General features: G+C 45.4%; 1 pseudogene; it reads right to left on the bottom strand.

The window, feature by feature from the left end:
- Positions 1 to 13,580: 13,580 nt before the first annotated feature.
- On the bottom strand, positions 13,581 to 17,829 carry LOC136486249 (protein Rf1, mitochondrial-like; annotated as a pseudogene).
- Positions 17,830 to 17,944: the final 115 nt, after the last annotated feature.

Here is a 17,944-nt window from a genome sequence, read left to right as displayed (position 1 = left end):
GTGCGGGCCATCTGTAGCAAAAGTTCTCTTATTACTCCGGGGAAACATATTTTAGGTGATACAACTTTTATCAAAATGAGATAATCAATTTATAAGGGGAGGAATGCATGAGATGAATGAAATGCACAAGTAACATGATGTATGTACGGGTCGTACGTTCTCACAAACTTAGGAAATAATTAATTTCTAACGACTAAGTCGGTGGCATACAACGATCTCTCAAAACGTAGCTAATACGTTCTACACGATAGCGCTGTTATGTACCTGCAGAAGATTCATTTCAGCCCAATTCCCAATGAATGCATAAAGCAGTAAAATTTTATCTACACGATCTACACGAATCCCCAGATACGTGTACAACGGTAGTAACTACCCGAACCATCGTCCTATTGACGGCATCGCCTCAACAGACGGAAGACCCATACATGAGATACCTTTGTAAAACATGCGTAGAACATGTAATTACTCCAGCATCAAATAAGCATTCACCCTAGATCGGCGGTGTATCCGATCATGCTCTCACAACTCACACTTACCGAGGCGCAGAGGCAAATGATCCATTCATTACCACTCAAACAAGTGGTACTCATACAATAGCACGCCGTATGAGCGACGAAAGAGAAATATGATGCAAGAACCCCAGTCAGTACTTAATTAAGCCACCTAAAGTCCTTAACTGGGCATAAAGGATATGATCACTGGCACACTTTATAGTTTTAAAATCACGTTTTTCAAATGCCTTTTTGTTTTAAATACACTTGTGAACAGTAACACGCTAAACCATGCTCTGATGCCAGCTGTAACAGAACCGACCAATTATACGAAATTAAGTAAGAAAATCATCCGCCAGCGCAGACGCTTTAGCAAACTTAAGCCCGTATAACCCGGTAGTCCGTGAAATCACGAAGGATTTCAAACCAACTCATGTCCCAGCCATGATCGTAATAAGTTTAGCGGTCACCAATCACACATTACATAAAAGTTTGCATACAGATACATCAGAGTTTAAACATAGTTATTACAAAACAAGTTCGAATAAAAAGTAGCGGAAGTCATTTGTTTAAAACCACACACACTCACACGGAGTTCAAATATAGTGCCAGCGAATGATCATCTCCAACAAAAGCATCAGATGAGACGTAAGGAATGACCATGCCCATGGTCCTAAGCATCACCCATCGCAGGATACAGGCAGTTGATACAGTAGCCATAGTACATCTGCCCATCTGCAACAAGTGGGAATAAAACCCTGAGTACGAGAAGGTACTCAGCCAGACTTACCCGACATAACCGAAAATAAATGACACCAAGGATTATGAAGGGCTTTATAGTAGGGTAGCTGACTCATTTGCAAAAGAAGCATTTTTAGCATTTCAAGAACCTTTCTAAAAGCATTATTGCCAAGTTAATTATTATTAACCTGTCCACTAGATTTGCACCTATACTAGAGTAAACATGTGATTAAGCAGATAATGATAACCAATGATCATTAAGTAACTTCCATACCGTCATATTCATTATAACTGTCCAAGTGTTCCATAACATTTACTACGATGAAGTCACTCAAGTCAAGTGCTCACTATCCAGGAGCGATGGCGATTCGAATCGATTCCTAACCAGCTGGTGATTTATTCCTTACACAAACCTCACTCACCCGCTAAAGTGAGATATTGATCACCGAGCCAACTTTCCAGGTATCTCGAGTTTGCCAGGAACCACATGTACCCGGGGGCCGACCGACTGCACTTTGGTCTTATCATCCCGCCCCCGTTTCCTACCACACCTGCTTCGGCACAGTGCGCTGCGGGCAATCTACTCGGCCCGAAAAATCTCCCAGCTTCGCGGTCGGAAGGTACTTTATCCGGCCAGCTAAATGTAAGGCATGCGTTCAACATGACTCGAGGCCCAACAACGGTCGGTCCTTAATCGACACAGACGGAAACACTACAGTTCAAAACTCTGCAAGTCTCCGTCCGGTCTCAACTTCATTTAACCCTTAGTTATACCATGACTTCATAGTCATCCAAGCAGATCCAGGTAACCACCTATAGCTCGCAGGTGACAGGAAATCACCCGACTTCTACCGGTCTAAGCCAGCTAAGCATTGACTCGACTGCGGATACCAGGGTAACAAGGATATAGTATAACAAAGGTAAACAAGGTATAATGCAGCAACGGTTGCAAACAACTCCTGAACGTAATGCATCAATTTAAAGTAAAACATTTAATTAATTAATTGCAAACCGGGAGAAAATGCTCCGGGGCTTGCCTCTCTCGAAGGAGCTCGGACGGTGATCGGGGCACTCCGGAAGTTCCTCAACGTCCTCCTCGTCGGCTTCTGGCACTTCCTGCTGCTGCGCCTCGAGCTGCTCCTCGGGCTCCTCGGTTATGACGACTGGGTTCTCGGTTTGCGATCCTGTATGATGCAATGCGCGTAAGTGATTATGCAAACGGTGCATCGAAGGAGATGAATGCAATGGATATGTTTAAATGCAAGGTAGTCAACATCATCCACGAAACTATAATACAAGCACATGTCATCTACTGCATTCTCTTCTACTACTAATATGTTAAGTTAACCTATCTTATGAAATGCTTCAAAGATACACCAAAGCTTTACTAATTTCTTAATCACACTTAAAGCGACACTTGCTTAAACCCTAATTAATAATAGGTTTGAATAGCAACATATATTTCTGATGCTCCTAAAAATCTGAGAAAATTACAGTAGCATAATACTACTCTAAACAGACTACCATAAAAATTTCATGGCATTTGGATAAGTAAACTATCCTACACAAAAATGACAAGCTATAGCATGAAAATGAGCATGAAATTACTTTGTACTATGAAAAGTGTCAAACAACAGAAATAATATTTTTCCTAGGTTCTTCATAGCATATAATGACTGTACAAAAATTATCACATGCATGTTTTATACAAAATTTGTGCCCTAGCAAAAATAACAAAAATCAGCCATTAAAAGTACTTGAACTACACCTCAAAATTTTTCCACAGAACATGCATGAAATATATTTTTCCTAGGAAGTACATGACATAAGAAGATGAACAAACTTGAAATCATATTTTTCTGAAGCCTATATATTTCTATACCCATTTTTCAAGTTATCAGCAATATTCAAGATTAAATAAAATCCTATAGAAAAGTATCCCAAAAATGACATGCAATAATTTTCCCTAGTAGATCTGGTAATAAGGAACCTAGAAAAATTTGTTTCAACAAATTTGGAGCAAATTTGACCATCCAAACATTTTTCAAACCATTTTTGATTTCAAATAACAAATAATAAATAGAAATCAATTCATTTAAATGCTACTGGGCCGGCCTGCGGAATGGAACTGGCCCACGGCCATCACCGGCCTGCGCGGCCCAAGCGCGAGGGAGGGGGAGTCGGCCTGGCTCGGGGCTCGGCCCACGGCCACTTGGCCTGGCCGGCCTGGCTGAGGCAGGGCCATGCCGGCGCTTGCGCTGGCACGGCGGCGCGGCTCGGCCACGAGGCCGGCGGCCATCTCCGGCCGAGGCAAGGCGGGCTAGCGGGCGCATGCGACGCGCGAGAAGATGGTGAGTGCGGTAGGGCAGCTAGGCGGGGCTGGAGAAGAGGAGGAAGGCGACTCCCATGGCGGCCGAGCACGGCGGCGCCATGGCCGTCGGTGGCGAGACGTGGGGAGGCTTACCCAGGGCTCGGAAGGCGGAGCAAGCTCGCGCGTGAGCCAAAGGGAGGCGAGGCGGAGCTGCGGGCGCGACGAATTGAAGAATGGCTCGGTGGTGAGGGAGTTAGACGCCGGCGGAGCTCGGGGCTCGCGGCGAGGGCGGAGCTCGGGCTCGCGGCGAGGGCGGAGGGAAAAGCAGCGCGGGAGGAGTGGGGGCAGAGCGCGTGCGGCTGGCAGCAGGGCGCGCTCCTCTTCAAGTCCGCCAGTGCGCTGCGCGGTCAGGGCTAGCCGGGCGCGTGGCGGACACGCGGCGGGCGTCGCCTGACGCGCTCGGGACGTGGCGCGGCGACGGGCACGGCGCGCGGGAGAAGAAGGCGCGGCGCGCGGAGGCAGGCCGGGCGCGGCGCGGTGCTGGGCTGGGCCGAGCGAGGCGAGGCGCGCGCGGCGCGCGGGAGCTCGCTGGGCCGGCTTTGATGGCGGGCCAGAAGCGAGGCGGCGGCCCAGGAAAAAGGAAATGAAGATTTTCAATTTATTTTCAAGAAATTTTTAAATGCCATCTTTCAAACATTATTTTGAGCAAGAAAATGACCTCTTTTGAAAATGTACCAAAAATGAAAGTTGCTTAGAATTTAATTACCTACAACTTTGCTTTTATGACCAAAGTCCAATTCTATCTAGATTTTAAATTATCGAATCAAAGTTAAATTTTAACTCAAAACCCTAATTTTGGGAACTTACTTTGGAAGTAGAATTTTAAATTAATTTGAATACAAACCTTGCTCCAAAAATTGTGCTAAACCATTCTAGATGATTTATAAGCATAACCAACAGTTTCTACTCAACTAGCAAGCAAGAATCAGAGCAAAACAACCATAATAAGTGTATGTACCATTTACGTTTCACAATCATGTTTCGTATGTTTCGAAGAAATATTTCAGTTGTTATATGCAAGATCATGCATGTAGGATTAGGATGATTGATGATGCATGACATGTATGATTAGCAGTGCCTAGATGCAGGCATAACACCGGGGTGTTACACTAGGGTTAGGGTTAGGGTTACGAGTACCCCTCCCCTTTCTCTCTATTCTTTGCTAGGGTTAGGGTTTCGGGTATTCTCTGTTCTTTTCCTAGAGTTTGATTCATGGGTTTGAGCTCGGATTCGGGTTCTTCTTGAAACCGAGCCCTCTTCTTACTCCTTTTCTTCACCCAGTTAGGGTTAGGGTTCGGCTTTGAGATCCGAGACCCCTCTGTCTGTTCTTTTCTCAGATCCGAACGGATCTAGTCTATCTTTTCATTTCTAATCAGTTTCTTGCCCCTGATAAGATCCACGCCTAGGGAACTGGCTCTGATACCATTGTTAGAATCTTTCGACCATCCGTGGCGTAGATCAGTGAGGTTTCATTGGGTTTCTCGTAGAAATGGTGTGTACGGAGAGGGACTGAGAGGGAGAGGGAGAGTTAGGGTTAGGCACAGACCATCGGTAGGCATTGAGGAGGCGGATCCGGCCATCACAGGTTCGCCGGTGAAGATCTACGCTAGGGCAGCGACGGGCGGTGAAGAAGGAGTGGTGCAGTGAAGTTGTGTTGGCGCAGTGCCGTGGCGGCGGCGGTGGTTCCCGTCACTAGCTACGCCCCTCTGTTAGATCAGAGTAGGGTTTGCCGGTGGGGCGTACAGCTCAGGCCAACCTGGTCCCGAGAGCCGCCGGCCCCCACCTCTATTTATTGCGTATTGTGACGGGGGGCCGTCAGCCATAGATAGACTGGGCGCCCCCGATCAGGGCGCGAGGTCAAGGCCCAAGTGGCCGTTGGGCCACTGTGGTTGGGAGATCAAACCAACAGGTGGCAGGAGTGAAGTGGTGATCCACTGTCAGCGGCAAGTGAAGCCGAGAAGGCAACAGCGGTCACTGAACAAGACTGGACTGTGATCAACTGTCTATGTTCATTGAGATAGCAGCAAAGGAAGAAGGAACTTCCAAGTTCCAACTAGACCTCACATGGTCGTTGAGCAGGCTGCATGCAGCAATGGACGGGATGAGCACAAGCACATATAAAAGAGAACTTGGTAGCCGTCGCAGAGCTGTCGCGATCACCGAGGCTCAAAATGTGGCAAGCAATGCAAAGCAGAAGCAGCACTCAGACTGATCGATCACCTGCCAAAACTGCCGGACTCCTAAAACAATGCTCCAGTCCAAGTCGATACAACATCCTGCCTGTCTCTCGCTGCTACTGCTATGGTGCTACCCGTCCAAGAACGCATTATGATCAATTAGTAAATCTCCATTCGTCACTGGAAGAATCGAATCATGAAGCTAGCTTGGCTTGGATTGTGTGTGATTTAGATGGATTCTCCTATACGTACGGATGCTAACGGGACGGGACGGGATGCCGATTCAACAGCAGGCCATGGGCTTGGATTGTTAATTCCTTTCATATACTATATATTATATATGTGAGATGAGATTAATTTTGGCCCCTGGGTTTATTGGCTTGTGTGTCCGTCCGGTCTGAATGTTATGTTAGCACCACAGTAACAGTCATGCTTACATGAAGCCATCGCATAGATTTGATGCACTCTAATTTCGTATCGACTCATTCTTGTGTGCCATTAGGACCAACTAGTATAATATAGGCAACTAGCCAAACCAGATAAGTTCACAAAGGCTCAATCCAGTGAAGTCTCACATTTTCCAGTTAATTTAATAAATAAATAATGCCTTGTGCTGGCTTATGTCTTCCAAATGAGAACACTGACTGAATAGCAAAAGACTTGCAGAAAGACCGAAGGAAGCTATTCTTCTCAAATCTCAACACCAACATACTTACACGCTTGTACCAAAACTAAGGTTCCTAAAAATAAACAAATCTCTAGTAGAAAAGATCGTCACTGAATCGAATGAACACTGATTATGTCGACTGAAGATCTATACAGATCTCATCTCTGTTCACACAAACTCCAGTGATCACAATCAATTTGTATGAACGTTGTAACGCATGGACCATCACCTACCTAGTCAGTACAAAGATCATACATAATAACCTTGACAGGGTGAACCATCTTTATTTTAGCGAAAACGCATATATTAGTAAATTACTGACACCATCGACAACTAACAACTACAATTCCTTAAACAACCAAACCGATTCGAACACAAGACCCCTCTCATCTACACCTTTCCTTGAGAACGAGCTGATTCCAATGCAATCTTGAGCTCGGTGATTTCAGCTTTTGAGTCTGTAATGGTAGCTTGGAGCTCCTTGAGATGATTTTCCTGGGAATGCATCGTCTTCACGGCTTCTTCTTTGCCCAACTTGTCAATAACCCTTGTTCCCTCGTCGGTCGTGTTACCATGTCCTGCATGATTGTAAGAGAAGTTAAACATTGGCCACCGTTTTGTTTGAGTACAGTATCGAGTCAATTTCGTCTTGGTCGTAATGTTTCTGCAACAGCTTAAGAGACCAGAGAGGTGAAATAAGAGAAGTTACTTGAATAGCAGACACTCTTGTATATCATGCCTTGTCAAAGCATCAGCATAGCTTCCAAATACTAAAAAAAGAATATGCAGCAAGAAGATATCAGAGTACAACAATGGGGCTGATCTCTACTTCTCCCATATCAGCCACATTTCTCGTTCCAGTGGACATTTATTTTGCACATCTTGTTATAGCAGGCACAGGCCAGTTTTCAAATGGGCTAGTAACTCCAATCATGTTGGAACTTGTATCATGAATGAATTATGCCTGAAAATTAATAATAAACAAAGAGTAGGAAATGCAATGGGATTTCTAACAACAGGAGCCCGAGGTGGTTTAGGTGGCTGGTTGTCTGAGCAATTAAGAAGTAGTTGAGAGGTTAGAGTTAATGCAGGAATTAGAACCAAGGAGCCTGCCTGACTCCTATATGTATCCAGGACTCATTTGAATCAAGAAGCAAGAACAATTACTTTCCTAATCTACCTCTTCTCTCTCAATCTCACCCCCTTCTTCTCTGGTCGACTAGGTAACAGCCCTGGCACCATTACGGGCCCCTGGCTATGAACTAATGTCACACCCAATTTTAAGGATAAAATTGAATGCACAAAACTCGTGTGTGCCCAGGGATTAATCATACACACAAGCTGACAAATTACATAAAGTATCATCACGGTGTCTCTTATATCAGGTCCATAATATAACTTAGTCTTACATCACACAGCGGAATATAAAAAGATAACTCTCTCGTGGGGCTTCATCACAGGGAAGGTCAACTGGTTGACCACAAGCCTAAAAATCCTCAGGGAATTCCTCATACCCGTTGTCATCTGTTACCCATCCGGGATTTTTAACCAAATAAAGAAAATAAACAAGCGTAAGTACATCCCGTACTTAACAAGTTAACATGGGGTTATGAAGCTCAAAAAGGTTGACACTGGTTTACTGCAGTTAGCATTTTTAGTAAGTCAAGCTTTTATTCTCAGATATTATCAAATTATGCTTAAGCTCCCATTTAATCCCATATGAACATATATCAGGGTCAAGTGTATCATATATCCTCATAGAACAATTTAAATGATCGTCAACAAGTAACCAGTTATTCTGTGAGTTTTCCGGGCCGCTCGTGACCGTGAGCACGGCTGTTATAACAGTTTGTTACCCTCTGCAGAGGTGGTGCACATTCACCGCGAGTCGTGATTCCCATATGCCCGGGTTAATTACTCCCATGTCATTGCCAAGGTGAGCGGGCAGGGTACACTATGAAGCCATTTCATAGGTTTCTCTAACAAGTTAGGGCCGCTAGGTTTCCTTGGCAGACAGATGTAGGAACCCCTTTCCTATGGCACATATCCATCGCGGCTATACACATAGGAACAGAGGCATCCCTATACCCAACGTGGCAAGCCCCTTTTGCGCCATAAAGGTAACCTCTAACTAGCTAGAAAATGTCCTATTACTGAGCTAAAGTCAGAGCCATATGACTCTCCCGGTTGCACTGTCAGTCCCAGCTTTTGCCGACAGATAAGTCCTTATGGAGGGCCGGGAGCAACATGATCAACAGTCATTTGCCCCTTCGCCCTATGGATCAGTTGTTATAAAACATGTTATACTTTTGGTTCCATAGAACCATTCATCATCATTTAGTTCATGTTTAGTTAGAGCACTAGCAATCTACCCATATGCAATTACCCCATAGGAGTCAAGGGAACAAGTCATCAACTGTCTAGAATGTCCTTAGGGTTATCAAAATTAGATACATGCACATGAGTAATTGATTAAAGTGAAATAGGACATCAAGGTAGGCCCATGCTATACTTGCCTTGGTTCACAAACTCTTGCTAGTCCTGCTGGTCGTCGAATAATTCTTGGTCTCCAACGTTCTCCTCACCGTCTGAACGCGACCAACACGGCAACATACAATATTCCAAAGGCATTTCATGCAAAGCAAACATTCCTATAATTAGAACAGTACATCAACAGTGTAGAAAACAAGATAAAATAGTTATGAAAATAATCTATGTCTCGCTATGATCACGTCAACGCGAAGTTCACGAAAAACGGAGCTAGAATGTGAAAGTTATGATTTAAACGGGATTTCCTATAGCAATATATTTAATTAAATCTAACCATGAAATTTAAAAGTTCCAAACTTGACTAACAGTGGTTCTAACATGTAGATTATGAAATTACGAAGCTAACGCGATTTGAACGGATCAATTCGGAGCTAAAACGACGATTTTATAAGCAAAACAGTTCAAATGGTATTTCTGTAAATACTGAAAACGTACTTTGAACTAAAACAGTTAACTTTACGCTTTCAAAACGAGAAAGCGTACACGGGGAAATACGCTAAGGACGGCAGGTTCTATTTCGGGAAAAGGGGGGCTCTTTAACAAATTTGCCACGGCGAAAGGGTATCGGCCATCCTAGGCCGTAGATCACGCGATGGACGGTCGAGATTAAAACAGAGGAGAGAGAACAGGGGGGGCTGGCCGGAACAGTGTTCCAGGCGGCCAAGCGCCATGGCCGCCGGCGAGGACCCGCCGGCGAGCTCGGTTCGGGGGCTTTGGTTCACGATTCGATGAACCGAAACCACCGGATGAGAGAGGGGGAGCAGGCGAACACGTCCAGGCCAAAGAAGTGGCCGGAGGGTGTGGCCGTGGCGGCGGTCGCCATGGACGGCGGCCGGAGATCCTCGGCACATGCGGTTAGAGCCCTAGAGGCCGTGAAACAATGAATTGATTGCATGGGGAGAAAGAGGGGGTCACGGCGAAGCTCACAGAGGGGAAGAACGGGGTCGGAGACGACTTGGGGAAGGTGGGTCACGGCGGACGGCGGACGACGGTCTTCGGTGCTTCTCCGTGCGCCGGTTGCGGCCTCCGAGGCGTGAGCGAGGGCGAAAAAATGGAGCGGGGAGCGAGAGAGGGACGCGCGGGGGCTCGGCTTCGCTTAAAAAGAGACCGGGGCGCGGGGAGGGGGCGCTCCCACGACGCGCGTGGAGCGGGCGCGGTTGCGGCCGCGGCTTGACCGGGAGCTGCGGTTGCGAGAGGAAGGGGGCGGCACTGACGTGGGGGCCCGGGCGGTCAGCGGCTGGGGAAAGGGAGGCGCAGCGGTTTCCAGCGGCGCGCGCGACTTGGGCCGGCCCAGGAAGGAAGGAGGAAGGGGAGAGGCGGGCGGCCGACGCTGGGCTAGGCCTCGGCCAGAAATGAGGAGAAGGGGGAGGGGAGAGGGAGCTGGGCTGGCAGGAGGAGCGGGCCGAGAATCAAGGAAGGGAGGGAGAGGAAAAAATAATTATTTTCCTTTTTCCAATAATTTTCCAAATCCATTTTCAATTAGATTTTGAATTCATTTGGACTTTGAATCAAGACCATTCATCACAAAATAAATATGCAGCAGCATGTATGCATCACTTGTAGCTAATCTTATATTTGTTTTTAGTTTTATAAAAATTATTACTTTCCTATGTTTGAATGCTCACATAAATTGCTTAAATAAATCAATTTGGCTATTTTTTTTGGAAAATGCAAAATTAGGGTGTTACAACTAAGGAGCCAGGGACCTCCAACCTTGGGTGCCAACGCCCTTGACGGACACGAAGAAGGGTATAGACGTCCCAAGAGGGTGCTACAGCCTTTGTTTTCAATCCGGGGAACAATCAACTTGACAATATCTGAGGTACATGTAAATTGTAGAATCAGAGGCTTGATGCAGCACTTTACAGGTTGCCTGAGTCATGTATGTCTTGAAAATTATATCAAAGAAGAAAAGACAAATGCATCACCATATCCTTTACAAGAAATTGGCATGCAATTTATGCTACTTAATCCCAATGACCTTAGCATAGCATGCAACCTTCACAGTTCTGAAGCAACTTTTAGGAATATAGTATCTTATACTTCATGCACACAAAATAGAAAGAACGGTGAATCAAACTTAACCTGTATAAAAAATACTACTACAGATTTAACATATGAGGAAGCAACACATAAAGCAAAGCATGGCCTCTAGTTGAAAATGACTACGCAAACTAATCAAAGAATAAGCTTAATGACCATAATTTATTTGGTGTTATGGTGCCAAACCCAAGAAGCTCTCGTCCATGATTCAAGCTTAAGACCTGAATCAATTTCTGTCCTTCAAATATCGAAATTTCTCTTCCTAAACCAACCAGTGGCATGACTTTGACAATTCAATTTTTTTTTTTAGATTAGAACAAATTAAACAGCCTTGTGCCACAATGTAATCCACTTTCAACTACTGAGTCTCATAAGGCAGAGAGGAAAAAGCAAGCCTCTACTGGAAGCACAATGAATTTTAGCAACCTGAATGTCATTCAGTTACAGGTCTTATATTATTATAATTTGTGAACAGATGTTAAAGCGAACCAGACAATCTTTCTGGATCAATGGAACTTCACTTGTGTAGACAAGACAGGAGCAGTAAGTTAAAGGGTTTTTTTTCCTGCAAATATTGGTCGCAAAATGAAATAAATGTTAATCACGAGGAGGCTTCTACAAAATATTGGATTAGGGAGTTCTCTGAGAAACAAAGTATTGACCAGAGTCCATGCTGTGACCGGGTACTCGTAGTCCTTGGATTAAAATTTTGCCACCAGATTGAGAGGTGACCCAGGTGAGGCGACCCAACGGTCGACTTGTGAGCTCTGACCCGGGACCTCCCTTCCTGTTGCCGGTGGCCAGCTTCAATATGAAGCCAGTGAGAACCAGAGGAGGCTTCCGCTGCCTCTTTTCTAGATGGAGCAGCTCAGGAGCTGGTGGTATTCGCCTGCTTCAGCTGAGGGCAGCAACTCCCAACATCAGACAAATGGGCTCCAGTTTGGATTGGCCCCAACTCCCAACTTTTTGCCACAGTGGCATGGGAGGAGCTCAGTGTCCATGCTGTTTCAGAATTCAGCATCAAAACAGCATCGGAGGAACAAACCTGCGGAGAATTCGGTTAAAATTGGAAATATGTTGCTGATTAACCATACTACCAGTACCAGACCATGTGTTGATTTTAGAATTACAGACCATGTATTGTGATTAACCATGCTACTAGTACCAGACCATGTATTCGGTTTGTTACAATTGGACTACTGAAGTGCATCTTAGTTCAAACTGTTTAACACGCAGCATTTTACATTTTTAAAGATTCAGCCTGATGAAAGCAAGAACACTAGGATACAGTAATAATGCTATGTCAACATAGACCCGGGCAGCCTCATGCTACTTTCCGAAAAGCATCAAACTTCGACAGGACATCTTGTTACCATAGATGACTGAAAAAAATGCTACTCACAAGAATAGGAGTAGCAATGGGTGTGTGCTAGAAATATGTAGAGCCCCCTGCTGCATCCCCAATGTTCTAAATTGCACGGATACGCGGATACGGATACCGGTACGCGATACGGCGATACTCCGATACGCCATTTTCCCCAAAATGCAGATACGGGGATACGGCAATATATATAAAAAAAATAAAAAATAAAACATACCATAAATATTACATAACATAACATGGTTCAGGGCATAACGTTCAACAGTTCAAGGCATAACGTTCAGGCCATCAAGCCATAATTCAAACTTAGGTACGACACACACACACATAACATAGCAACTAGATTAAGGACACGACATGATGAAATGATAAAACGATAACTGATAAAGTGATGAAATGATGATGCATGAACAGCAGCTGGCCATGGCAAACTGGCAATCATCCATCAATCCATTGATCCAACATCTTCAGTCAGACCCAGCAGCAACACCAGAGCTTTCAGTTATTCCTAGCACCCCAAGATCTTCTAGAACTCTTTCAAGGTCTGGTTCATCAAGTGACAGATGAGCATGCTCAAAAAAATCAGCACCACCCTCAAAATGGGCTGCAGCATTCTCTCGACATGTGTCTTCTCTTGCACAAGAAGAGTTGTTCTCAGCTTGTTGTAGCTTGGAGGGACATATCCTCCAATTGGCCGATTGGCAGCAAACATGAAAGCCTTCCTAAAATATGGGTTACATGCAAGATTAAATGGCAGACCTGCTGTATAAAACATTCTAGCTATCAGTTCATCAAGCTGGCTACAGACTTCTTGATTGAAGCTAGATTCAATAACTGAGACACCCTTCCTCTTTCTCATCTTCTCGTTGCCCTCAGTAGGAAGTGGAATATCTCTAGGCATGGTCCTGGCAACAGCAGCATTGGCAGCAGCAACTTCAGCTTGCAGTTGTTCAAGAACATGTACAGTCACCACTCGACAAAACTTTACCCCAAAACCAGAAATCTTTAACAGATGTGCTTTAACTCTAGAGTAGCTTCCTTGAAAATGATGGTCACAAAGTCTACATCTCATCTTTGAGTTGCCCCCCTGACCCTTTCCAATTCTCTCAATTAACTCAACATACCTCCACAGTCATCATCTGAAGGTGGAGGAGTCACACGAGCAGCAGCTAAGACCTGACTTGCAATAGCAGGGTTGTTGGCGACAGGAAATCCTCCACTTTCAGAACCATCAGTAGATGCAGAAGCATTCGAAGAAGTCGCCATTGGATCTAATAACAAGAGGAGAATCAGACAAGGAGCAGGGAAGGGAAGGACTAGATTAGTGAAGAGAAGAACAAACGGACTCACCGTAGAAGGGGAAGGAGCCGCGGCCGCCGATGGCGTGTGGAGGCGGCAGGGGCTTGAGGACGTGGTCCAGGGAGAGAAGACACAGGCGGAGAGCTGGAGAACGAAGGGGCGGCCGAGCGGCGGCAGTCGAGCAGCGCTGCTGCCGCAGATCTACGGCGTGTTGCACGCCTGCTTCAGAGGAGCGTGTGTGCAGCGGCGGCGGCTGCTGTGGCCGCACGAAAAGGGATGGCGGAGGGGCACAGCTGAGCGGACGGCTTTTATACGAACCGAACGAGTGGTTTTAAGGGTTATTAGGTATCCTACAGGTATCGGCAAGGTATCCTAGGAGTATCCGCGTATTTTTATTATTTGAAAATTGCGTTAATTTCCGATACGTCTGGGATACGTATCCGGCAGTATCCGTGCAGTATCCGTATCTGATACGGTATCCGATACCGGTACGTGAGTTTTGCGAAGTATCCGTGTTTCTTAGCCAATGTTAGGGGTTCATGTGTTTTGCAAGTGTGCAAATCCAAACTGCCTGTATGTGTTGCATACATATACAATTGTAAATTAGTAAACCAAAAGAGTTTTGGTAACTTACTGGATGGTGTGGATAAGCAAGCATCTGAAAGAGGCCTCTTAACTACATGGTCAGTAAAGTAGTGCAGGAGACAGATATTACATGTCACATGAAGATGTATGGGTACAGTTGAGGATACAAGTCATTTAACATAATGCTTATTTGTAGGCTTCCTTAGGAGAATGATACTGCAAAGGTGACCAGATTGCAGAGGGCAGGGAAAAAATTCTAACCTCATTTCCAAAGAACTGCAAAGATCTGCCTTATGCACAGTTGCATTCATTATCAACAATAAAGCAGGGCAGGTACTGTCAGTGGAAATACTAGGGGAGCCTCTTATAGGTAACCAATCAGAACAATAAAGCAATATAGAACTGTTGCTGTCAACATAAATTGTGTGAGGAAACATAAGCAGCATTTTCCACCGCTAACAGTGGGGGAAGATACACAAGCTTAAATTATAGGCATCGGATCAATGATCAAGAGGTACACATGATTTATTTATGGCTGGGAGTGAAGGGTTTATTAACAAATGATGCAATAAAAGGTAGAGTACAGCGTTACTCATTAATTTGTAAACAGATTCCTGCTGTAAGGCTAACTAGGATTGTCCACAGGATTACTTTACCTGTTGATAAACTTGATGCTGAAGTGCACTAACAAGAGAGCATTTCCCTAGAGAATTTCATCATTCAAAGAATACCGAGCATGACCAAAAATTAGAGCACAAGACAGAATAGCCACATTAAAAAATTTAGATTGTCACATAAAGATGATCAGTGCAGTGGAAAAGTGAATTCATTTTTCTTGTCAACACTCATTTGTTGGCACCATTGACGAAGCGGTACCTTTCAGGCAGGGACTTTGCTTGGTGCTGATATTCCTCCCTCGAGAAAAGTGATATAAGCACAGAAGTAGTGGAAGCCTCAAGTGAGAAATTCTTCTCATCAAGTTTGTAGAGGTAAGCCCCAGCCCTGCTTATGTCACCTCTATGCAACAACCTCCTAACTAAAGAATTTAGCATTTGTGAGTTTGGAACACAGCCACTGTTTTCCATCGCCGAAAACAGACTATCAAACTCCTCTAGTGACCCTTCTTCTATGAGATTTTCTGCAACTAAGAGGTAGGTCACAACATCTGGAACCAAACCATTAGCAGGGATAGCAGTGAACAAATCCATGGCATCTTCCTTTCTGCCACCTTTGAGCAAAGCACCAATCATAATGGTGAAAGTAATAATGTCAAGTTGAAGATCCTTAGAACACAGGCTCTGAAACATTTTGAATGCTTCATCAACACAGTTACTTTTGCAAAGACCATTTAGAATTATGCTGTATGTGTGAATGTCCCACTCTTTTCCACTTTTCATCATATTGAGATAGAGTTCCTTTGCTTTAGAAAATCTCCCATTTAGAAACAGACCATGTAGTATAGTACTGTAAGTCACAACTCCTGTTGTAATGCCGTTGCTCAACATTTCTCGGAAAACACTATATGCATCGTCTATCCTGTCAGCTTTATAGTAGCCATTAAGCAAAGTATTATAAGTAACTTCATTAGGTGACATGCCAGTTGAGACCATACCATCAATTACCTTCTTGGCTTCATCCATCCTTCCAACTAAGCAGTAACCATATATTAACGGATTATATGAGAAAGCATTCGGCCTTACGCCTACATGTTCCATCAAGTCAATGAGCCTCTGGGCTTCCACAACCCGTCCTACATTGCATAAGTTACAAATTAATGTGTTGAAGAACACCACATTAGGACGGATTCCTTGATCCAACATTTCAAAAAATAATTCATCAGCCTTCTCCCATTTGTTAACGGTGCACAGTCCATAAACTAGGGAGCTCAAAACAACGATGTTAGGAGTCACTCCTTCATTGATCATCTGATCGAATTTGACCTCAGCGTCATCCACCCTGCCTAACTTGCATAGTACATCTATCAGTGCTCCATAGCTTACTGCATTAGGACTCAACCCATGCTGCCTCATTTTGTTAAAAATATCCATTGCCTTATCTATCATACCACATTTAGCATATGCACAGAACACTATGTTGAAGATGTGATGATTAGGTGAAATACCATTTGCTACCATCAAATTTAGGACATCATGCATTTCAGAAAGAGCACCTTTGGTAGCATATACATGAAGCATAATGCCATAGATTGCTACATCAGGTTTTATGCCCTTCCTAATCATAGAATCAAGAAAAATTCTAGCTTCTCTGCATTTTCCATTCTTGCATAGATAGTCCAGCAGCAAACCATAAGTAACACATTCAGGGTAAATACCATGTGCAGACATTTCTTTGAGCAGTCGAACCACCTCTTTCCAGTGTCCTATAGAGAGGTATCCATGGATCAGACAGTTATATGTGCCATTGTCTGGCTTAACACCATTATCAATCATCTGCTGAAAGACACCTTCAGCCTTATCAACCACTTGAGCTTTGCACAGGCCATCAATTACTGTGGTGTATGTCACAACATCAGGTAGAATCCCCCGATCCATCATTTCAAGAAACAGGTTGCAAGCTCTGTCCACTTACCCCCAGTAAAGAGACCGTTGATCACAGTGCTGTAGGACACCACATTTGGCGGGCAGCTTCTACCTTGATCATTAGCCATCATACACAGCAGCTCAAGTGCCTCCTCAGCTTTCTTTTCATTGCAGAAACCCTTGAGGAGTATGTTGTATGAAACCACATTCGGCGTGCAACCATGCTCAGGCATTCGTTGGAGCAAAACATCCATGGCCTCACTCACCCTCTTTCCGTCACAGAGACCTTTGAGCAGTTGATTGATGACTATGCCATTCACCCTCCAGCCCGTCTTAATGATGAGACCAAAGGCGGTGAAGCCATGCTCCAGGTGGCCCATGCGGCAGAAACAGCCGATGAGGATGCTGTAGGTGCAAAGGTTGGGAGTCACCTTGGTGGAGCATTCACGGATCATCCGGTTGAAGAGAGAGACGACCAGCTCTGAGTCTGAGGTGGAGGAGGAGCGCCGGCCCGAGGCACGAGAGACAGCGGTGAGAATCTGGTTGAAGGCGGTAACCAAGGCGGGCCTGGAGTGCGGAAGCAATTCATCAAACAGCTTGAGCACGTCGTCGAGGCCGAGGTGCCCCGAGCGGGCGCGGCTGGCTATGACGCGCTCCAGTTCGAAGCACCGGCGGTGTGCGTCGCTCACGAGGCGAGACATGACGACGGGGCGCGCGCACGGAGTGCCAGGGATGGCCCTGCGTCGGCCTCCGCCCTCCGGGTCTGTGTGAAGCAGAGCAGCTCGTGTGGACCTGGCGGGGTAACGCGTGCCGCGCCGTGGAGTGTGCGAGGGTGGGAACTGGAATGGTGGGGCCGGCGGGGTTGGCGGTGGAGACGGCGGCGGCGGCGTGTGCGCGCGGGTTGGTTTAGCGACGGTGCGGTGCCCTGGGACCTGAGCGGCTGTGCACTCGCCGTTGAGCCCAGTACTGTTTTTTCTTTTCCTTTTTTTTCCCCTTCACATATTGGGAAGTCAGCAGGGGAGGTCCGTCCATCCATGGGCCATGGCCTCAGAATGGCAGACCGCACGGTGACGAGCGGCGCCGGCCCAGGATATGCATG

Source organism: Miscanthus floridulus, chromosome 10 (assembly GCF_019320115.1).
Source record: "Miscanthus floridulus cultivar M001 chromosome 10, ASM1932011v1, whole genome shotgun sequence".
Lineage (NCBI taxonomy): Eukaryota > Viridiplantae > Streptophyta > Magnoliopsida > Poales > Poaceae > Miscanthus > Miscanthus floridulus.
Note: the sequence above shows the minus strand (reverse complement) of the source record. Positions and strands in the feature narration are given on the sequence as shown.